Below are 25,495 nucleotides of genomic sequence, written 5' to 3' on the forward strand. Positions count from 1 at the left end.
AAGAACAATTACTTACATGAGTATATGAAACATACATGAAGCAAAACAGTTATATAGGTGAAACTGATATGTATTTCGACATATCAGAACGTTCAGGTTTAAAATGGCAATCTTGCGCTTAACCGAAAATGCCTGGAATGTATCTATATAATGTATCATCAGAGATACTTGCTCTCCTTTGTTGGTCTCAATCTCCTTTAAGGTCTCAATCGTATTTGCAAAACTCGGTAGACCTTTCGAAATCTATGTATGATCAATACCTCACTAATTTTTAATGTACTTATGCTGTTTTTTTTTGTTTCTTATGCTGTTTTTCATGCATTTTATAACTGTAACAGTAACTATAGAATTAATGCTTTACAAGCTGAAAATTGCTGTTTCTAAGAAACTAGTGTATATATTGCTTTAAATTTATAGATTTACACTTCTATTAACTCTTCACAACGAAAAATATATTTCATTTCGTAACCTTTAAGGTCCAGCTGGAAAAAAAATGCTTTTGGTCATTTTTTCTCTCTGCGATCTGTAAGTGTCCGAAACATCATGTTTGTAGACATTTCTTGGAAAATGTTGTTTTTGAATAAAGTTTCTGTCCGCATTATGGAAGTCATTATATTTCTGCATAAGGTTGTATTAAAATGTAAACTCATTGCTATCTAATAATATTTTAATAAAAGTTTGGGAGTTTTCGATATTCCGTATACAAGTAACACGATTAAGTAAGTTTAAAAATATTATCTACTATGATTATGATCCGATGGTTTACAATTCTTTCGGAGTTCAAGTTGTACCGGTTTTCTGCTACTCTTTTAATGGTTTTTCTCCCATGCGACACATTTTCCCCAGAAAGTTCTCTATGACATGCATTTACCCCACAGGTTCTATTTCAATTGATGTGATCTACAACTTGATAGATCGTTTAATGTTGCCTCCTATGTATCCTATTCAGATGTCCAGAATTATTTCTGGCATGATAAATCCGTCATCAGACTATCAATGATACACTATTTGATGAAAAACCGCGGGAGATAACTTTTGACATTTCTTATCATCCAAGCGATTCGGATTGCAGGTAATATTCGAAGAGCTTTCCTAGACAAATTTCTTGTTAGACTGATAGCACTGTTAAGGATTATGCATTCCTCCAGTGTGGCACAACTGTAAATATATTGGTCTGGCTAACCAACATTCCCTTATTCAACTACTGGCGAAGGCACAGTGAAAGTTTCAAGATTTCGTTGTTCTAAAACTCCTTCTGTCTCTTACAGCATGGTAACTTTCTCATAAGAAGCCAAAGTAATTTGTTATTTGGAAGTATGCAGTGATATCGTTCTCCATGAGGCGAACACAATAGCATGAAAGTCCATAATCAGCCGCTATATCAATTAATTCCCATGATGAGTTTTTCAGACATAATCAATCAACTCTTGACGTAAAGGTGTAATAAAGTAAGTTAAGACGTTTTTTTAAAATCTAAAAACGAATCTGTTTACCCTAAAGGCAGCATTTCAAAGAATTCCCTGTCTTGGTCATTAAAATAATGCAGAACAAATTATAAAATCCCCATCAATCCCTGCTAAATCGCACGGATTTTATTCAGAACTAACAAACTTCTGCGAAGTTGCTCAAGCAGTTACTATTAATTAATACCCGGAGCTTTGAAACGCAAAAATTGATTTTTAAATAGCTTGTCAGTTATGCTCACCATGTTCTACATAGCTCCATAAGATTCGATTAGTAGTGGTACGAGGCGTCAAAGAGAGAGAGGTATTTAGTACCTCAGGGAAATGGAAAACTTTTAAGCTTCAGTTTTCTTGTTTAGTTTTCATTAATATTGCAGAGAAACGAGTATTAAGTGCGAAATGCGTAGGGACTTAATGTCTTACTTGTTTGAAAAGTGCGTTTTGTAATTGGCTCATCAAACTGATTTGTCTTTTTTCCTTTGTTTTGAATTTACAGAGTAAAGAGTGAAGCAAAGTGTAAAGTTCTATTAATGTGATGATCGTAAAAAGCGATGATATTTAATTAATGAGCCAGCGGTAAGTTCCTCGATTATTATGCAATTTTTTAGAATATTCCGAAAATCTGAGGACTATGATCTTGTAAAGATTAAACAAATAATGTGATATCCTTTCAGTAAAATAATATGAAATATTTTCAGGGGTAGAATATTGAATAAAGCTCCTTCAGTTTCGAACAGTGACATGATATGGAAACGAAGCTGGGCAATCAGACAAAAATATAATTAATCTTTGAAGTTTATAGAGAATCGTGAGTGCCTCTCAATTTACATTAGCAGATAGAGGTTAACCGACCTTTAAAGACGTCTTCATGTCTTCGATGCTTATAAGAATTCTTGTGAAATGACTCCATTACTCTGAAACTTATGTTTAGCTTTAATAATAATCTGATTAGATATTGTTGCAAAACACAACTACTAGCTACAGTGATTTATATACGAGATGCATTAGTGTCTGTAAAGTTAAAATTCTTAAGCACTTGCGCAAGAGAGGCTTATTATTTCCCTGGTATTCCATTTCAGGATTATTTTGAAGAATTGTTCCTAATATCATTTGTCATGAAACATTTTTCTAGCGTAATGCAGACTCTGCAATCTAGTTAATTTAAATGAACCTGATGTCGAGTTAATCGACCTTTGCAGATGGCACAGAGTTTAATGTTCAGTTATTTGAAACATCTATATGTGCTTTCAGTAATTATTAAATATTGCAAATTTTAATGTATATAATAAATGCTTTTAATGAAACAACATTTTACGCTATTACCTGTCTTTACGCTTCTAAATATTTGACGTTTTATCGAGGTTTCTTTTGTAAACGTAATATAACTTTCAGCCAATTAAGATTTTATAAAACTTAAGTAACTAAGCTTTCCAGGTTTTCCAATAGATGGGCGAAATTTATTTTATTGATAATGTTCAATGCATAGGCATTTTTTATAATATTATTAATAAATTTAAAAAATAAATATATATTATATTTTAATTACAATAGAACACTATTAAGAAACTTTATAGAAGCATGTTAAGTAACTGTGGCAAAGTTAAGAGGGTTGTCCGCCTAAAAAGTGGGGACAGAAATATATTTCTGTTACAATTAGAAATTATGAAACGTTAAGGAAAATAACCGTTTTGTAACCCCGGGTGAGAGAAGTATATATAAAGTAATTCAGTAAACATAGTGGTATGAGTAATTCTGTAATATCGTCATTGATCACTGAAAACATCGCTGTCTCATTAATGATAACATTTTAGAGAAATCCGAAATAAAGGCTGAAGCATATTTTGCAGCAATCAGAGCAGCCATTGAATCGAAGTTTCAAGATTTTCTCTTGTATCATATTTATTAAAAGATAATTAAGAACAAAAGGACAGTCTTTCGTCCCGCAAGGTGTTCGCCGAAAACAATGTGGCAAAATCATCGCGGACGAAAACGTCGTGGAGAAAACAACGCAAGACGAAAACTTCGTCGTACAAAACATCGTCTGAGAAAATAAAGCAGAGAAAATATAGAAGTTCTAAAATATCGTGGTGCAAAATATCGTCGTCGAAAATAAAGCGGTTCAAAAACTTCGCAGTTTAAAAACATCGCCATCGAAAATATCGCGGTAAAGAATAAAGTACCTACAAATCATCGCATGACGATAACATCTCAGACATGCGTTTTTCAGGTTTTAATGATTGTAAAAGGATGCCAGCATAATGATTTGTGAGCGCAAGAGGGAAAGAAGAATAATTTTTACTTTCATATTTTTTTTATTAACTAATAAATATTTGCTGAAACTGTAAAATGGAAATTTAAGCATAGGAAATTAATGCAACTTATAGCACTTAATAGAGTTTTAAACTGACAAAGTTAACTAATAAAGGTCATTAATAGATTATTTTTTTAATAAAGTTTTACTGGTAATTTTTCATAAAAAGTATAATCTAAAAAAGAATAGAAAAAGGAAGCTAAGTAACTGCATGATCTTATCCGTAAAAAATTGCTAAGTTAATTATGAGATTATTTTCTTCACTTTTGTTAATCTGATACTCTTATAGTGAAAATTATTTCTTGTTTTGTTTAAATTTCTATTCTTTTTTTAAATATGTTAGTTACTAGATTACTCATATGTTATATTCCCATAACGTTAAGTAAGCTTCCTTCAGAAAATTTAAGCTATTGGACAGGAATAAAGTGCGTCTTCTAAGATGAAGTACAGACTTAATGCAGGGTGCTCGAAAAACGGGGCAACACGCTTTATTTCCTACAATATTGGTTTTAAATATGTTATTGCAGTTAACGAAGCTTTAGACAGAGAATATTCTAAGCAGTGTGAAGAATAAGAGAATTCTACAGTACAAAATCTAATATCTTTTTAAAAATTTCGTTGCAGCAGTATTCTAGTTAATAAGTACTTACTCTGCTTTAATAAGTTAATATTTTTACGGGCAAAATCGTGAGAAATATGCTGAACTAATTGTTTCATGGCACCAACTGCAAATTTAGAAGCTAGTATCCCTATCATCTAAATTATATCTAACACGGTGCTATTAATTCTGCAAAAGGCAACTTCTCTTTCAAAGTTTCTCCCTAATCTCGTCTGAATATCATAAACTAAAGTAGTAATAATCACTATATAAGTTATTTCTACCGCCTTCCTAGCGTGCCTTCGTGGTGTAGTGTTTAGCATGCTGGGCCGGTATTTCAGAGGTCCGTGGCTCGATTCCCGGCGAAAACGTTGTTAATATTTCATCTCTCTTGCTTCCAAGAAAATCCTAATGTGTCTACAACTAAAATGTGATTTAAGTTAGTAAATTCATTTACAAACATCTCCAAGAATTATTTTTGGAAATGTGTGAAACTCTTTGTATTTATTTTGTAGAAATTTAATGTAAATTTTGTTAAATGGAATATTTGCTCTTTGGGGATCACAGAAAAACGTAAAACTTTATTTTTGCAAAACTCAACCTCCCTTACTGCGCATAAGTTATTTTGAAAGCGTTTTCTGTGTTATTTTGAGAAACTTTAAGATTGGAAGTACATATTTGGAACCAATAATTAAAGTAATAAAGCCTGTTTCAATCGTCTCTAATCTTCTTGTATAAGAAGTTGAAGCTTTATGGGGTTAAACTATGTTCTATAATTAAAATGAAAAGGAAGAAGAATTCACAAAAATATAAAGAAGGCAAAACGTTATATATTTTATTGTAAAGTAACATTTTCATTGATAATAAGATTGCAGAAAGGAGGGATAAAATAAAAATAGTCATTGCACAAAAATAAGATATCTTGTTGTTTTAGAAAGCAATTTTATTTTGCAGTTCGATATTATTGTTAATTCTTTCGCTGGTATAAACGCATACTATGATAGCTGAAAAACCCTTTTCCTTGTGCTACGAATTCACATATTGTACTCACGCGTAACCATTCATTATTATGTGCAAACGTATTACCGCAGTATCCAATACATGCCTAGCGTTGGACAATTCAGCCCTGAAAGTGCTCATACCAAAAATGAAACGAAAGTTTTTAAAACTTTCGTTGAGATTCTTTAAGATGCAAGACAGTCAAAAATCGAGTTATTCTAATTAACTTCAGTTCTTTTTTAGTTTATTTAAAAAGAGTAGGCGTTAAGAAATAATAATAAGAAGAAAACATGAAGTTTTTGACAGGAAAGAAAATGAAGCTGACGAGCCCTAAAACAGATCTAGAATAGCAACCAAAAACTTCAAAGCGCCGCAATTAAAAATTATATCATGTTATGAGAAGTGATGTAGTGCTCACAGTAATAAATTTAGAGAACAGGAAGTATATCAGCAGCAAATTTTGTGAGTGTTGACATGTTTTGTCTGTTATTTTTTAAAGTTATCTTAACAACATATTAAAGTTTAAAAATAAGCTTGCAACATATAGCTCTTGTCCCTTCTGTTTCTAGTACGTAAATACGCTGTTTAAAGTAATAGCGACATTTAAGGGGAAAAAGAATTTTACATTGGTGTTCAAAAAATGCAAATTATTTTTTCATTCCTGAACTGTATATAAATCTTAACTTTCAAAACATATGATTCTATATATTTGATACTGTATAGTTTCATTTTTATTTTATTGGTAAATTGCCAACAAATGCAAATTTATCCAGAGTATTCATCCAGCGTTCGAACAGCAATCACAATAATAATATTCGTACTACGATTTCATATAATAAAAATATATTTTAAAATCGTCTACTCATTGGTATTAATGAGGAGGCAGGTTTTTTGCTTTCTTTCCTTACTCGTCAGATTTAATTATGATTTGCTTTTACAATTTTCTGAAAATATCCGAGATTATTTTTTTAACTATGTAACACAGCAGTTCTAGAATTAAACAACTGATGCTAAACTAGCATTATAAGCAAGGGTTTTCTGCATAAGAAGATGTACCATTGAGGATGAATGTTTCATGGAAACTGGTTTAAATGTGTCTCATATAAGATATCTATGAAACTACGCTTCTTTCCAATCTGCATCGCCGAGAATCGAATCGCGAACAAAGCAGTTTAATAATTTAAAGCAGAACAAAGCAGTTAATTAATTCTTTGGGTTACTAGTGCGTCTGTTGTGTCACGTATGATTCTCAGACTATAATTTGTTGACGTGACAACGTGTAAGGCATATTTCGGTTCAGTCTATTACTACAGGCTATTACTAGATCTCGAGATCTCGTTGACTATTCTTCCTCACGCTTACCGGTACTTATAAACAGATTCAGTTTCGTTTGCATTCTACAGGGTGAAAAATATTTTGGTTGAAATATAGAAGAATAAAACAAAATTAAAAACACAAAAGGCTTTAAATCACAAAACACAATTTGTGTTCCTTTGCTATAAAAAAACTTCGTCACATCTTTCTTCAAAGAAATGCTTGACGATACTTTAGCATTTTTAAAGGAAAAAATTCCTACAAGTTACCATTTTTTTAAATACCATAATCTACTAGACAGAGAACCATACTACCATAATCAAGTAGACAGAGAACCATACTACCATAATCAAGTAGACAGAGAACAATAAGAGAGGGCAATCGGTTTTCTTTATTCTAGATTACTCAATGAATGTACAAAATAAATCAAGATTCATTTATAAAAGCTTTGTTTACTACTCTTGTGAGTTTAAGGCACATTGCACTTACGTCACAGGGTGGACTTTCTAAATCATCTGATGAAAGAAGTATGCGTTATTTCTTAAACATACCCGACTGGTGTATATTTACTTATTCAAACAGCATATGTTTTCTTATCATCATTCATCTTACAAATTAGTTTCGAATGAAAAATGAATCCTATTGACTAGTGAATAAGCACCCAGTGAGTAAATAGTAGTCATCCACCAGTAACTAATTACTGGGGTGGGTTTTGACAAAGCGAAGGGATAACTAGCAAATCTCAGCATTAGGATCTATTACCTCTTGTCTCCGGCAACATCACTGAGAAGATGATATGAAGTACGTGAAATACTTCAAACTACAGAACCCAGTGTTATGATCTTGCGCTGCTGCTAACTGCGCGTTACCATATATTGCACTTTGTCTGTTTTCAATAACTTCAAAGCCGACCACTGCAGAAGAGTGCGCTGAGTTATATGTGGTCAACCTATTCTGTGATTGCGTGCGGAGCCTTCTAATGGATTTCGTTAGATCCCTTAGTGTGGCTGGACTCTTCTTTAAAGGTTACACGCTATTAAAATGTGCTAATCCATCACCTGGGTCTTTATGGCTACAGCGGAAGAAATGTCCTTATTTCAGCAAGAAAAATATACAACATCACCAGACTTCTTTCAATTAGAAGATAGTTGCTCCAGGAAAATCAAAACTGAGCTTTAAATGATTTAGTGGCTTCTAAGACAATCGGGCATCTCAACAGTATGCTAAGTGAAAATCAGATCCATAAATATAGAATGGATGCGTTTACAGATAATATTGAGACAAGCAGTGCTTCTAACTCAACCGGCAAGCTCTTTGCCTCTGATGAAGATGAAGCTGCAGCACTTACAGTTTGCTGTTTTTACTGAAGAAAGATATTATGCTGTCAGGGAGAATCTCCATTGTTTTCGAAATTGAGTTATTTGAAAGAGTTTCGTTTGCAAGTTTATGGCATTTTTCGTTCATAAAAATATATTTATCGCTTTCTTTCCTAGAGATGAGTTTGTCTTGCGTTCAGTTTGAACAAAACTGGTGAAAATGTACTGGATAATTAGACGTATGTATTTGAAAGACTAAATTTTATAATAGGCATCAACCTAACCTCTATTCAATGTTAACACGTCCATTTGCTTAAAACAAATTCATGAAAATGTTTAGCACTTAAAGATGTATATGCATAAAGAAAAGCAAATCCATAAATATTTATTACAATGTAATTTACACTGTTGACTACTAAGTCTTCATCATGTTATTTTCTAGCCAGTAGTTTTGAGCTAAATGCGTTTCTTCATGGCAAAATTTAGAAACCTTTCATTATAGTATTTAATTAATTATGTATATATGAGCTTAAAATTAAAATCTGATTTTATATTTCTTACTTTTTTAACTAAAAAACTCTTCCTTTCAAGCTCAATCTATTTTAACATGTATCATGTTCTGTTTTACTTCAGTGAAAATTTATTAAAATGAAATTATTAAACGGTAGTCTCTTTGAGACTGAAACTCTTTTAATTACAGCGTACTTATGTTTAACCCGTCGGCATTTATTCATGCGAAATATTTGAAGAAATTTTAGTTATAGTTAAAAAAGAGCCAAACATTCGCCTATACCATATAGGCTGACATCACTACTAGATGGTAACATAATTCGATAATGTCTTTACCGTAGTGAGAAAACTGAAAATCGTTTAATCACATTCTAACATTGAAACTGAAATTTTCTCTCTTATATTGCCTGCCTTCATCAAGGGACTTGTAATATCCAGCCTATCTCTTCAACCGTAAGTTATACTGTATTAAAGAAGTAAAACTAATGTCAGAAAATTTTAAAAAGGAAGCACGTTTCATTTCATGCACCCATTATTACATCTTTATATGCTGCGCTTAGCTATACTAGGAAAAAACAAAAGAAGAAGAAGAATTTGAAATAGAGATTTCATGAATATTCTCACTCTCCGGAAGATACTCCACTGATCTGATTCGTTAAGGCATGTCATTATCATTAATAAAATGTAATGAATTTTAGTGATACTACAGGCACAAGCAAACATGGTGATCAATAAATTATTTGCACTAGTGACCTACCGTCATAGTTCTATTTTCGAACTCTTACAACAAGTAAATCCTGTCAATAAGGATGTCGTCCAATAGCATTAGCATTACCCCAGAAGTATCTTGTATATTTTCCTCTTGGTACGCTTTACGTTGCTCACGTAGGTGAAATGATATCTTTATTTTACTTTACTCACCGACAGAGCAGCTGCTTCACTTAGAGAACAAAATTAGAATCACTAGCAGCCTGTTTAAGCCCTCATAGTGATTCTAAGTTTGTTCACTGATGTACCACTGTAGAGACATTAGGTATTATTTGGAGGCCGGAGAGATGAAAAAATAAGCAACCGCCTTCTCCGGGAATCGAACCACGGACCTCTGGAACACCGGCCCAACATGCAGAACCACTACACCACGAAGGCACGCTAGGAAAATGGGAGAAATACCTTCTACCACTATCTTGAAAAAATATGCATGTTTTGCATTTTTCAAGTTTATGGCATTTCTTTTACTACCCTTAGCTATAGCAGGATGCCATCCAGTTATTTAGTCACTTGGAGATTCCAAGAGCTTTTTCAGCCCATTCCTGGACACGTCTGATCGCGTATGTGTTGCAGCAGATGTTATTTGCTCATACATATTTGTTTTCAGCTAACGGAATGCGGAGATGATACGCACTTGTTTCTGGACAGTCAAAAATATATTGTTCTCCAACCCCTCCACATGTTCCATTCCACACATTCTCTCTCCAACCCCTCCACATGTTCACTGCGATCTGTTCCGAAAGCCGAAGCGAAATAAAGAGCTCATGTATGGCCCATGTCCCGTCAGGAGTTGTGTTAAGTCAGAAGTACCACTGCGTAATTTATCTTGAGAAGGTAATTATATACTATCCTGCCAGTATCCTCGTTATCCACTTTGCCACTCCTCCATCATAAGAGCCCCAGTGGTCGTTTTCATGTGCGACTTCCGCCGTGGTATGTATAGTATATGATATGATATTTGGAATCCGATTACAGATTGAGTCGAGTGTTACCGCAGAATACGGAACATTTTTGCATTATCCAATTTCGGTGGACTGACAGCAAAGCCAAAGCTTTGTATTATGCATTTTGGACAGTGCCACACAAACTATCTATTTTCGAGCATATAATGCTAACTAATTCAAATGGGAAACCGCAGTTTGATGAGATATCCTCACCTCGGTGTTGAAATGCAAGTGAGTTGCAAGTTGGCTGCCCATATAGTGTTGACTGAATTTAGCTGGAACTGCTATATGTTTGTCTTTTAATTTAATTGTACAAGAAGAGAAACCTTCTGTAGTGCATCATCGGGAATGCATTTTAGTCCCTACTCAAAGTTTGCAATCAATATTGTATGCGATTTCAGATAACATCGCGACTCTGATGATAATATCCCCTTCCAACTTTCCTGTAATATTTTCGCTTCTAAAATCATCGAGCCTTTGAGATGTAATGAAATTATCAAGATTTTATATCTATTCGTTCACGTTTCGTTTCTGGCAAGCGCAAGTATCAGAAGTGGTAATTTTCAGTTCACCTGCCTTTGAGTTACAACGTGACTCCTAAAGCAAAAATCGGAAATTTGCTTATTTGCCAACTTTTTATTCCTTAAGTACGCGAGTTGTAACTAATTAATTCATTAATTACGGATAATTACGGATCATTGGCGATAAACGTGAATAATGGTGTTCATCCTTAAACTTTGGACACGTGTGCATTACTTATATATTTTACGGAATAATCTTATTCCACAAATCGTACTTATTCTGTAAGAAAATCTTACGAAACGAATATTTTAGTCAAAGGAAAAAGTACATTAACATTGATGATTTTAGTCAAAGGAAAAAGTACATTAACATTGATGATCGTGTGATGTAAAGAAATACTAAAGTTTGAATAGACGAATTTTGTTAAAAATGAGCACATAGGAAATTATTGTTATGCAAATATTAACTAAACTAAACTCAGTGGCGTAACAGCCAAGGCCTGCAGTGCCCGAAATCGCTTTCTTGACCGTTATTGTTATGCAAATATTAAATTAAATTTTATTCTCACTTGCATACAGCAAAAATGTTTCAATTCTTGTTTATTTACATCGAAATATGAAATTATATTACGCTTGATTGCACTGAGATCGAGAAAATAATATGCTTACCTAGTATAGAATTTTCGTATAAATTATTATTATTATTTTGATTCGCATGTAGTATAGAAATATATTTCTTCGCCTTTTCTTTATGAACTTTTCTCTGATATACGCGAACCATTATTTTAAGAAATATTATGTTTTTCGCATACAGTAATAACAAATTAAAACATAGAAAAAAAATTCCCAATAAGGACTTGTTTTCTCACACCACTTTACCGAAGAATAAGTTAGTGAGATATATAAATATGTGGCCATGTATACATACCTCCCTTAGCCGTACATGTATACGTACACATATATGCGCTTGAAAACGCATGGACGTTAAGTGTCCGGGGGCGAGATTTTGGCAAAAAAATGACCTGCTTTTTATGTCTGTTGCTCGAGATAAAAGAGCGAAAGAAGGAAGACAGCGGCAGATAAGGAAGTAGAAAAGAAATTCTCTCTCTCTGTCACTCTCGGTAGACCAAAGCACGTGTAAGAGAAAATAAATGTATAAAGAAAACTTACGCGCAGAGAAAAGTATCGCTAGACGAGCACCGATTCGTTCGCTGGAGGGAATATGGGTTGCAGATATGCCATCAAAAGCTTAGAGTCTGAGGGTTGGTTTAGTTAGCTGTTGAAAACCTCCTACTAAGTGACAGATAGTAGAGGTTTTGTGGACGATTTTTGCCCGTTTACTCGGAGACGAAATAGCTACTACGGGCATTTTGCGCGCTGGTGAACTGGGCATAAATTAACAGGTACTGATGCTTCTTTCGAAAGGGTGCTTGCTTTACGTACTTATGTCTACTTAATTGAAAAATTAGGAGTGTACAGTAAAGTTTAATGAACAAAAATAAATACTGTAGAAATTTAGAAACATACTGACGTGCTTTTTTTTTCTTTTTGGAGCAGGAGGAAATTTCTGGTTGTTTACAGTTACTCAATGTAAAGTATAAGACATACATAATTTTGAATTTTAAGGCGCATTATTTTCATTTTTAACTAGAATATTCTCTGTTTTCATTTTCATGTTTTAAGGTGTTTTATGCATTTTGCATTTCTGTATTTAATATACTCTCGCTCTAAGTAGCAGCTTCTTTGAATAGTCCTTGGAAGACAAAATGGTAAGCAAAATATATTTATCCTAACATTCTTTCTTACTCAGTAAGTTGCATGATGTCATGCTATCATGAAAACGATCGCAATTTTCTTCTTCTCAGCCTCATATAATAATTGAATTCTAAATTAACTGCAATTTAACGCTGTATTAGCATATCTTAAACGCTCTTCTCATTATTTCAAAATAATCTTTCTCCTATTGCTTCTGATCTCAAAGAAATGAATTATTTTTAGTATTTTGCATTTTGAAATTCTTAAAATAAGCGCCAGCACTTTGTCAAGAAACGTTTTTCTATCCTTAAACGTCTAGTCGTTTGTTTATTTTTTTCTAGTTGCATGTATATGTGCTTGATCTGAAATACTGCCCAACAAAATTTTAAATTATTAAGGTAAGCGCCAATACTTGTAACGAAAGGATTTTTTTAATCATTATGCGTAAATTTGAGTCATTTTGAAATAAATATATTAAATAATAAAAAAAATTACGTCCTTGAATTTCCTGTTTATTAGCGTTTACTAGTAAAGAATGATTTTTCAATGAAAAATATGTGAATCTTTTCAGTATGAAGAACTAAATTTTTACTGCATGAAAAGTGCAAAAGAATGTTTTCAACAACATATATGCCTGAAATTCAACTGTTTGAGGATATTTATTGGCGTTATTTACATTTAAATTCATCAAAATTACTCAACGCAATTTCCTCAAAAGCGTATGGTTTTTTTTCTAAGGAGGATAACGTGGCTGATGACATTCCGTAAATCGGAAAACTTGTAGAGACATTAGGATTTTTGTTGGAAGCGGGAGAGATGAAAAATTAGCAACGCCTTCGCCGGGAATCGAACAACTGACCTCTGGAATACCGGCCCAGCGTGCAGAACCCCTACACCACGAAGGCATGCTAGGAAGGCGGGAGAAATATCTTATAAACTTATCAAAATTATTGTGTAATTAATTTGATTAAACGTAAAAACTAGAAGAAGGGGTCTGCATAGTTTTACTAACCCATTATCTTATTATTTTTGTCTCTACTGTCACTTCTACTTTTGTCAGCTCCCACCAGAATGAAAATTTATTTACGTATGGAATAAAAATGTTCTTGAAATTAAGAGAGCTTTTGATAGCCACAGCTGACCTTCGCGGAACTATTTTCAGCCAGCGTTGTGATTTATCTGAACCTGCTTTAGTCTTCTGTTAGCCGTATTTTCCCCTATAATTAAAAGACCCGAGATAAAGCTTACAGCAGGTCTTTTATTACTTAATTTATATTTTAATTGTTCAAATTAACTTTTACATTTATGTTCTGTCATTTATGTTTATGTTTGAAAGAAACAGTAACTTTGTTTGGTTAAATACACGAGCCGTGAAAGTTGTTTAAGTTGAAGTTTAAAAAAAAAAAAAGTTTTACTTCAAACCTTCTTGTGAGTTCGGAGTTAGTTTCATTGGAAAACTAAGAAATGGTGATAAGTCGCCTGACTGCTTACATGGATCCAGAATTTAACTTTCAAGCACATTGTGTCTGTACAACTTCGCCTTTCAACAAATATGCACTATCTCTTCTAAGGAAAATAATTCTCGTTAACTTTGTTATAAATAATTGAGAAGATATTGGAAGCCAACCAACATTCTAGAACAAGGGATTTCAACGGAGTTGGTACTGACTCCCTTGGGGTCGATGAAATTTTAAAGGGGTTAATGATGATCGAGGGATCGGTAGCCAAATATGTACCGGCAACTGATCTACATAATCAAGTTCTCATTGACTACAAAAACAGTTATTAATAAAAATTGATAATTAATTTTTTATTGATGTAAAGAGGACAAAAATCATCTTTATTATATGCGGCTTAAGTGTCTGTTTGTCGCCGATAGTTTATTGGTTGCTTGGGTAACTGTACTAGCCAATGGCGTGAATTTGCCACGGTATTTAAATAGTCCATATACACTGATACCATACATGCAGTTATCATTGGTTTAATTAAATTATCATGGTATTTAAGAACATTTAAATATTTTTAATTCATACAATTGTTGCTTATTATGCATTTAACTATATTTACATAAGAATTATCTAGAAACTTGCAAACTTTGAGAAATTCAAGGAGACGAAACCAACTAACGAGTTGTGCGTAGTACATCTCATCAGGTAGGTTTACCCAAGCTCCTATGCTAAATATCCTTTCTCATAAAGAGTTTAAAACGTTGCCCGATTTTATTCAGACATTGTATTTTATTTTAAACTGAATTTTCAGCTGAACGCAAATTGAGCGTGTCAGGGGGAACGTGAACATTTGTTTGCATTAGCAATTATCTGTTTTTGAAATGGTTTACAACTGAATTCAGTAATTCAGTTTGAATTAGCAGACACCTTTGCACAAATCATTTTAATTACAATTTACAATATCTAGAACAGCGGTCATTTCGTATGACCACCGGGCTTTCTGGTATAATATAATTATAAAGAGGAATATACATTAAAATTATTTAATACTTTACCAACTTGCCTACACTGAACTTTAGTTCTGTGAATTCCAGCGGCCAATTTTTGGAATGTTTAACAAATGGGTTCCGCAGCCACGGACTCTACGATATCACTTCACGATAGACAATATTCGGAAACCGACTACCTGTTAGACTGGGATAGGGTTTTTTCCCAAGTGCCCAAGAAAACTGAACTTCGTTCACGAAGCCTATATCACTGGAACTAAATGAAATTATAGGAGACATCCTTCCCAGTGAAATATCTTCCACCGAGGCGAGATGAGATCTCAAGACCCTTTCTCTTAATTGCTGTAATGTTATTACTAATTCAGGCACCGAAAGTTTTCTCAGCTCAACGAATTCTCACAATAAATAAGACTGTAACCGCGATTTTCTTACATGTTTCTCAGGGGAGTACTAAGCTGCTTTTACAAAGAGAGGAAGTCTGCAGTTAGAAATACACATTGCTTTTAAAAATCTTCTGACAATGCAGATTTCGCTAAAAATTGGTAAATTTAAGGTCATACCTTGTAAAATAATATCCTTCTAACTGTGTTTCAGGGCAGTACCGTCGCAAATTTTCTTGTTCTGTCTATGTATATTTCTGCTAAAAATTTGCAGTAATCAAATGAATTTTTTCTTATTCATATCATATTGCACTCAAGTTTTTATTCATCAAAACATTACCACATATGCTTTGATGAATAAAAGCCCTATCCCAGTTTAGGTGTAATTTAAAATAATATCCTGAAGCTGTGACATTATAGAAAGGAATGTTACAATACCTCAGTTAATGTGTACGTCATTTTGCGAAATTAAACGTATTAAGTTAAGGCAAAAATACTGTCATTTATTTCATTCTAGAATACATGTAATAGAACTACAACAGCTCAATAATATAATGGAAGAAATATTGCAGTGTCATAATGAATTAAAGGTCGAAAATACTGTAACCATGCTTCTTTTAATAACTGCATTCAAAGATGTAATAATCGCAGGATTGCAAGAAAATATTCCAATACCAATTTGCGTGCGAGTAATTATAAGTTCAACTCTCACGTTTCGATGGAGCCTGAAATATCTAGTTCTAATTTTGATTCTCAGAGAAAACTTTCACTTCATCAATTACTCTAATTTGATTTCCGTTTTACATTTTTCATATCTCCTGTTGGGAATTGGGAATTAGCTAAATTTACTCCCCCCTTTCCATTAGAGAATTTTACAAAAAGAAAAAGGAAAAAGAAGGAAAAAATAATTCTCTTTTGAAGTTAACTTTCGTGAAGAAACAATTTTAGTTTCAATGGAGATCTATGTGGTCAAGCAAAGTTGGCGACCATGAAATTTTCGCGTAGGATAAAGTAATCTGATGGATGAATTTGGTGATAAGTAGCAATTTTTGCCGCCTTACAAATCACTTCTCTTGCTACCCAATTGCAAGACGTAGATAAGCACTCCGTGTTCGTTTAATCGAATCGATGGGGAAAGTTGGAGTGACTAATGACTTTTACTGAAATCATGCCAGTTCAACGATGACAGTTTAGATCTAGTTCTGGAGCGTGATTATTTTCTCGCAGAAAGAGATGTACTATTTTTTTCAATCTAAGTTTTTTATCTCAGATCTTCCGATCTAAAGTCCAAATGAACTCAAACTAGCCTAACTACCTAAATCTTTGAAAAAAAATTCTATTCTTATTTATTCAACCGTGGACGATGGTTTTATTCATGGGTATAAAGCTGTTTTCTTTCAAATCCTAAGCATATATTTCGAATAAAATATTAGTAGGGTTTGCGATTATTAACCTGTTATCGTATTATTTTTATCTTTAATTTTACTTCTATTATCATCAGCTCTCAACAGGGGGCAGATTAATTATGTAAATAGATTAATGCATATAAGAACGAGTTTTGAAGTTAAAGAAGAGCTTTTTGCAGTAACCGCTGACAGTCTCCGAACTATTTCCACCTAGCTCCTAGATTTATCTGCATCGGCTTTATTCTTTGCTAGCCGTGTTGCTCGTGTAACTGGAGGGGTTTGAGTTAAGACTTACAATAAGAACTTTCTTTGTGAATTGCGTGTTTAAATTACTTAAATGTTACCTTGATTTTTATGTTCTGCTAATTTCGTAAGAAGCGATAACTTGTCCTATAATTACACAAACCGTGTAAGCTGTTGAGTTGAAATTTTAATAAAAAGCTTTATTGTAAATTTTTTTCTGAGTTTGGTATCATTGCACTGCACTGGAAAAATAAGACCTGGCGACAAGTTACCTCACTGTCTACATAAAGCCGTAATTTAGCAAAGGAGTAGTTAAGTTTCGTACGTTGCCGCAAAACCTGTACAATTAAGTAAGCTTGGAGACTCAGCAACATTTTTGTTTAGCTTCCGCGAAGTTGCAAGTAGGAGGAATTCCGGCAAAGGGTTTCAGGAATATTACAGATGCCATACGATCTTCAACGACGCCAATGCCATCAGTTTTGATGATACGAGTTCAATAGTAACTTTTCTGCAAAGTCTGGAAGAATGGTTGAAAACCTTTTCTGTCAATTAATTTTCTTAATCATTAACTTATGTAGTGTAGCCACGATTATTTAGAATGGATAAAACCACTGAAGAATGCCATCGAACGAGATATCTGCACGTATATTGTCGCAATGTTTAGAATGAATACCAGCCAGAGTTTCTTAGAAGGGTCTTCATGAAAGCATTGTTTTAGATTGTCGGCGCATGCTTTGTTGTTGTTAAAAAAAGTAACCTACCCATTGTTTTCAATTATTTTATCATTTGTTTTTAAATATTGAATAGAAATGTCAAACGGATCCTCAACATAGGAATATTTATTCCAAAAGAAACACGCATTAATGTGTGTTTAATAATATATATTATATAACATTAAATAATATATATTAGTTATTAATATTACATATTAATTAATTATCATCATTCACCATCTTTTTTAGTTCGGACGCCACTGTAGAGACATTAGGTTATTTCAAAGTAGGAGACGTGAAAAATGGGCAATGCCCTAGCCGGGACTCTAACCTCGGACCTCTCGAGTACGCGCCGAGCGTGCTGACCATTACACCACGAAGGCATGCTAAGAAGGCGGAGAAATACCTTATAAGATCTCAAAGATAATAAAAATTACGTAATCAGTAAACATTTACTTAGAGTTTCTGTAAGTTATTAATCTTTGGAATTTTCGTGAAGTAGAAATAGTTTACATAATCTGATGAGTTCTCAACTTAGTAACATATATTGTATAAAATTAAAAAAACTTTATTATTATAAGAACGAGCTTTACAACTATACATAAAGTGAAAATATTAGTTTCCATAAATACTATAATTACAGGTATAAAAGTTATAATATATGTTAAGATAAATGTAATCAATCAAATGTTAATGAATTAAAATATTTAATTTTGCTTTAATGAATTAAATCATGATTGAGCTGGTGTAAAATTATACTGAGCGAATTTACATTAAAATTTGAAAGCAAGTCTGCAGTGTTCAAGTCTATTGTTAACAGTTTATATCCATACTAACTGAAATTACCTTAATTTTATTCGTAGAAGAAAATCAGTGATGAAAATTTATACTTAAATAGCTTTTATGTATTACATGGCCTAAAATAGTTTCATATAGCTTAGTTATAATCTAGAATATAATCAGACACAGTTCGAAAACATAGTTAGAAATAATATGCATGTATGTTTACGATTCGTTAACTCAGCTGAAAGTAAGTCTTAATGTTTAGTTATATTCGGAAAAAAAAAAAAAAATCCTTATTGTGTGTAGAAAAATAGTTCATTTTGTAGAATCATTCTTATTTTTGATTCTGAAAAACGAAATTTAATTGATGTATCTCTATCAAAATGTGAATAAATTTGGAAAATGACGCCTTTGATCGAAATGAAGAAAACTCTAGGCATTAAAAAGTATTAATTTATTTTCTGTACATTAAGTTATATGATGAAAAATTATATAGTATATTAATTACATTGTTTTAAACAGAAACTTAAGGAATATTTTTGTGGAACCAAATAATTTCCTTTAAAAGGAAATTAATATAATTTAACTTCTACTAGATCTCTTGTAAAATTTTCTCCATTGTGTCAGAAGAATTAATTGAAAATCAGCGAAAAATGGGAATGTAATTTTTATACTGAACCATAATGCGTTTCTTAGTCTGCGGCAAAAATATGCGCATCTGTTTTAAAGAGCAAATTAGAACAGTTTTGAAATATATAGAAAATGTTAAACGGCTGGCACTTCTCTTATTTTCTAAAGATCTTCACTTCTACTGCATTTGCAAAGTATCTCATTATGCATTTTGCTTATATATTCACATATTATCAGTAAGCAGTTTGTAGTAAATGAACAAATTAATGCAAATATTTTGTTTGTGATCCTAGCCGTAATTTTATATTGAAATCAAGTTGTTTGATGCGTTGCGCGATCTAGCCAGACCGAAAAATAAAAAATAATTTTCCTTTATCTTTGTAAGATATACTTCAGCGCAACACTGAAGACCAGGAATTTAGGAAGGATTGGTTACATTGTTTGAAAAATGGCTCTAAGTGTAGAAACTTTTCTCTGTGCAAAATGTAATCACATTTTTAGTGATATATTTTATATATCTTTCAGGCTGCTGCGTTATTGTGCATAAGTTGATAAATTTTTTGTGATTTTTTGTATATCTGTTTATTTTGTTTCACAGCAATTTTCTTGTTTATATGAAACGTTTTATGCATGTATTTATGATCCAAGTCTATGGATTGCTTTGTGACAGTACGCTTTGGATAAAGTATGATTTAGACTGTGTCTAAATTAATTTGCTTCAGATAGCATTTGTCTCATTCTTTGAACTTTCACTTAATACTGTATTTGAAAACTAGTGACTATTAAACTATATGCATTTAGGTAGCGTAAGTTATTTTCCCCTCGCTTCTGTTTTGGCCTTCTGGCAAGTAAAAGCAAGAAATCTGTAGTATTTTCTAATTTGCAGTCTCATAAAATGACCTTTTGATTTAGTAGTTAAGAAGGTCTGAAATTTGAACTACAATACAAAGACAGAATATCATAATGTTCAGAGTAAAATATATTCCTGCAATACAGATTTTGAGAGTCAATTACAAAAATATTTGTATATTTGAGACAGTTAAACCATTGAAAAAACAAATTATAATTTTAAATTCAATTTTTTGTGATAAGCAAGAGCTCTCACAGTTGGACAGCTTTGTTTTATTGTTGCAATAAATCCGTATTTTGAGATATCTATATTAGTAAATTTTCAACTCCTTTGTGCCCTACCTATTTCATATTTATAATAGCTTTCCGAATCAGTCTCGTTCACCACTTCCCGTTTTATAGCTTTTTATGCTCCATCTTTAAGGTAACAAAATTAAACCAGTCATAAGTATTTGAATAGACAGGCGGAATTAAAAATGTTATTGATGTCCCAGCTTAACAATCTAGTTCAATTATTATTAAATATGTAACCTTATTGCTCCTTAATTGCTCAACTTTTAACTGTGATGTTCAACGAAAAAATATAGACAAATGAATGCTTTTTTGTACGCTAGGTTAATGAGAATTTGAGTTACTGCAACCAACTATCTTTAGGCAATGCGACGCCTTAATAAATGCTGGATATAATCTGGGCTAGCCAGTGTGAAGCATTTAATAGATGCGGGATATTACCGATGCTAGTCGCGAAGGAGATGCGGACGTTTTTGTCAATGATCAAACTTTGATGAAACTTTTATGTGCATATTCCAGAATATGTGGGTGCCTTTCCGTTAGAGCCGTATTTCCGTATTTTAGGAGATATACTGGTGTATTTAGGCTTGTTTCTTTACCGCAAAGCACAAGACAGCTATCTGTCGAGAGGAAGTGATGATTTTATGGAGAACGTTCTAAGGAAACTGTCTTGTATCCACATTACACGAGAAAATACACGAAAACTCTCACGAAGCAGCCTAATAATATGGATTTGAGCCTAGGTCCAACTACCGTATTCAGCGATCTTACCGCTTGGTTGCTGATGGCCACTACACGAAATGAAACGAAAGGATCCGCAGCAATAAACAATAACAAAGAAACATATCCTAATTTCACCAGATCCTCTAAAAACCCATTGTTATGGGAAAAAAGAACATTGACTGTATTATGTTTCCTTCCTTTCGTCAATACGTTTTCACCAATTTCTACAATTTTGTAGCGTTCATCGGTTTTTAATACTAGGACCTTGATAACTGGGATTTAACATATATCTACCGGAAAAATACTTATTTATGATAAGTGTTATATGCATGAAACTGCTGGAAAAACTTTTCAATAATTGAAGGGAACTGAGCACGCGAGGAATCTGAGACAGACTATGAACCTAACTGCTACTAAGAGTTGCATTTGGGGTTTTTAAAGTCTTCCATTGAGGTAAAGACGAGTTATTTATCCACTGCTGGTCATTAAAATTGCAACACTATGAAGGAAAGCAGATGCAAAAAAGATATTTGTTGCATGTAAACAGTATGGCATGAAAGCAAAATGATTAAATTTGTAAGCATTTTGGAGGTTTGCAGGGGTGCGAAATTAGTAGAAACAGCTGCCACCTCTGGCAACTAAAACGACCCTTACCCCATTAGGCATGAAGTTAAACTGTGCTTGGATGACAGAAATTGGCAACTCATTCAGTACTGATTGAAGTCTATGCCACACTTCATTAACAGTATTTGCTAGAGAGGGGTGGCGGACCAGTCTCTCTGCAACCCGTGACCAGATGTTTTTAAGGGTGACAGATCTAGAGACCGCGCAGAACAGAGCAGCAATCGAATACTCTGTATATAGAGGAAGGTCAGAACACGACGTACAACATGTGGTCTTTCATTATCTTGTTGGAACATAGCGTTTGACAGGCCTCGAAGATAGGGCACAACCACTGGACGTAAAATGTGAGAAATGTACCCATCTGCGTTCAAATTATCGGCGATCCGAACTAGAGATGTGCGTGTCGTGTACCCAATGGCTGTCCAAACCATCACACCAGGTGCAGAGCCCCTATGCCGATATCAAATGCAAGCAGGCGACGTGCGGTCTACTCGGACACTCCAGACACGTATACGGCCATCAGAACCGGCACGTAGAACCGAGACTCGTTTAAAAAGTAGTCATTGTGCCACTCCTGTACATAGCTTTGTCATTTTGCGCACCAGAGTCTCCGTCTCTCTTTATGGTTCATTGTCAAGGGAAGCCGAAGTATTGGTCACTCTGGTGATAGTCCACGCAGTTGCAAACTTCGGCGCACCTTATGAGCTGATACGGAGCTTGCTGCAAACATGCCCATTTCCTGACTAATGGTCCGTGATGTGGTCGTACGATTTTGCAGGCCTGACCCATAATATGTCTGTCCTCTCTGACGTTAGTGATGGGAGGGCGTTCAGATCCTGCATGCCGTTCCGTATGACTCTCAGCAATCCATTCATTTCTTATTCGCGTGACAGTGGTTGGATGTCGACCAGTGCGATACGGTAGTTGGACCTAGGCTCACCCGGCGATATTACGGAACGATAATCTGCACTTTCGATAGGCAATGATACTGCCTTTATCGAATTTCGAAACTTGCTGGTAAGCATTTCCTCTTCTTATTCGAGGCATAACACGATATTTTGAGCAAACTCCAACTTTACAAAGCACTTTCCGAATGAGAAATCCACTACACAACTTTTCTTTTATGCAGTGCGTCAGGTGACGTTTCTGCCTCCTGCGTCGTCTAAATGCGCTGAAATACTAATCATTTGCATGTCCAAACTTCTTCCTTTCATGTGATTTGGACATTCGTCGGATCATTCCTTCCTGGTGTTGGAATTTTAATGGCCAGCAGTGTACACTAGTTAAACTGAGAAAAGTAGAGACCTTCTGAATAAAATGAGTAGCCGCAATATTTTATTGTAATTTTATTACCATCTTTTCACAAATTTAAAGGACTTTTTGGATAAAAAGCTCTTTCCTCACAACAAAAACTTCAGCAGATAGTAACTACGTTTCACAATGATCTGCTAGTAGAAGTGTAATGACAAGGGTATACAAAAAAGTATCTCGTGAGGCAGTAAATATCCCATTGATTAAGCTCCTGTATAGAATGGTATGCAGTTTGAAAATTAAAAAAAAATATTCAGATAACTGTTTTTGTTATTCTTTTATTTTCAAAAGGAACTATTTTCCGTATGCACATTGTATGCAACGGATGATCACAATAAATGTCTCCAATAATATCCTTTTACATTTTATTTTCTTAAGAATTATCTCTAATTTTGTAACACGTATAGAGAAAATCATACTCAAAAGAGCAGAGAAACAATAGTTTCACTTTAGCAATGGAAGGCATAAAGCAAAATGTATCTCACTTTGCAAATTATTTGCGTTTTCTCCCATTTATCGTTTTTTGTTTTCTTGGCGTACTTTCTGAAAAATAGATTACTGAAACTAATTTAGAAACTTAAACGTTTTCTAAAATCCGTTACTTAAGTTTATATTAACGCGAAAAATTGTAACTGCCTAAAGCTTTCAGATAATGTAACATCATATTGAGTTTCTTGATTTTTAAAGTACACTTAAAATGTCCAGTTATTTAACAAAATGAATAGATTGTAGCTTCTTATATTACGATATTTTTCTTTTATTTTAAATCTTGAAAGTTTTGGCCTTATGTGACGGTTAAAAGTAAATTGACATTGATTTAAAACGGTTCTGCTTTAGCTTCTTTTGACCCTGGATTCCAGGAAATATTTGTTGCTCCTGCGATGAGCACTTTAATTTACTGAAACTGTCCCTCCCTTTATGATAACGTCTTCTCTTTCTAATACTGTACATCACATCAGTACAGAAGTATTTTTATATTTGTTAAGGCAATTCTTTTAAAATAACTGTTTTAGTATACACCTTGAATTCATCATATTCGAAAGTCATATTAGTATCATATTAGTATGTAAGGATTTTAAGTTTTACCAACGTTTATTTTATTTTGAAACTTTGCTATCCTCTCTTATTTTCCATTTCCGGACAGAATAAGCGCGAGTAGAATTGTTTATGCAAATGAGGTTGCAAACTGTATAAGTATTTAAGATATGGCTTTTAGCCAAAAGAGAGAGACTTCTCGCTGCCTTACCACGCGTGTGCTTTTCAATCAGTTCATGTCTGCCTTTAAGACCAGAACTTAGTTCTCGCTGATATTTGAAGACGTATTGTAGTTTTTTGCATTTTTTGCATTACAGGTTTTTGCACCCTTGTCATTACACTTTGCTCTCTACATTACGTAGTGTTGAAAGGCCGATCTTCGAGTTACTACTCTCTGTAAAGAATCTAAGTTTAGTTCTTATTTAGCCACGTTAGTTTATTTCTTATTTTCTACGTTTTAGACCATAACTGCTGGTCTCTGTATCCTGAAGTGCGGGAACGGCTGTAAGCTGTGAGAAATAAAGGGTAAATGTATCCCTTCTTATCTTTGTTATATCTTCTACACACGCACGAATATAAAGTTTTGAGTAAACCCCCTGTTCCTTCTCAGGATTCCAGTTATGTTTTCAAAGGCAATTAGTAGGAACAGCAATCCTGACAAATATTCGAAACTGAAAAACTTGCTTTCATTCTTTAGTTTCTATACTTCTTAAAAAACCCGCTTTCGTTTACAAATTGTAATTAATTAAACCATTTTGGTATTAAGATATACTTCAAACATCTGTCTTCTTTCTTAAACTTACATTGTAATTCCTTTTTCCCTCCAGTGATATGGTGGATATCTTATTGATAAATACGAAAATTCAGTTCTTTGAAAACTTTGCAGTACCGGAATAAACAAGTAACAGCTATTAGAAAAAGGTATAGGCACGGTTTCATTTAACAGAGGTTTTGGTTGGATAGAATCCTGTATGAGCAGTGAAGAAAGAAATGAAATTAATTCTGAAGACCATGACCAAATAATGTAAAATTTTTATTCATGCTAACAGAAAAATGATATACAAAAACAGTTACTATATTAAATAGCGTTTACTAAATCATAAAATGCAGAATATATATATACATATACCAATTGTCGTGTAACAGCTTATAGAACTAAGCTGATATTAAGTAGTTTTGCACTGATAGATTTCTATGAAAATCTTAACCGATTTGTCCGATATCTAAACAGGAAACCATATTTTTTCTTCTTACCTCGTAACGACTATACCATCAAATGCAAAGTATTAGTTTAGCTCAAAAATGTAAGTTTAATTTTCACTAAGCATCTCGTATGTCTTGTTATCATTAAACGATACTGGATGGACTAAAAAAGAATTTTATGATATTTTTCATATATTATTAATTTTTCTTTTAAATAGCCCAGAAAAATGATGACATGAAAAACCCATTCTTAAATGACGTAAGTGGCTTAAAGTGCAGGTGACATGGAAATGGTATGACATACTCAAGTTGAGATAGAAACACATTTATACTAACTACAATGCATTTAG

The 25,495-nt window shown here is 33.4% G+C and overlaps 1 protein-coding gene and 1 long non-coding RNA gene across 3 annotated transcripts in view; one reads left to right on the plus strand and one right to left on the minus strand.

Annotated features, from left to right (window-relative positions):
• Positions 1–25,495, plus strand: part of LOC118181027 (delta-sarcoglycan-like) — a 392,038-nt gene that overhangs the window by 84,112 nt on the left and 282,431 nt on the right. The window lies entirely within an intron of this gene.
• The window catches only part of LOC146993377 (uncharacterized), a 73,479-nt gene that overhangs the window by 508 nt on the left and 47,476 nt on the right, over positions 1–25,495 (minus strand). The window lies entirely within an intron of this gene.

The sequence above is a fragment of the Stegodyphus dumicola genome, chromosome X1, assembly GCF_044657685.1.
Source record: "Stegodyphus dumicola isolate Sdum_Otavi_A_Nest chromosome X1, ASM4465768v1".
In the NCBI taxonomy this organism is placed as follows: Eukaryota; Metazoa; Arthropoda; class Arachnida; order Araneae; family Eresidae; genus Stegodyphus; species Stegodyphus dumicola.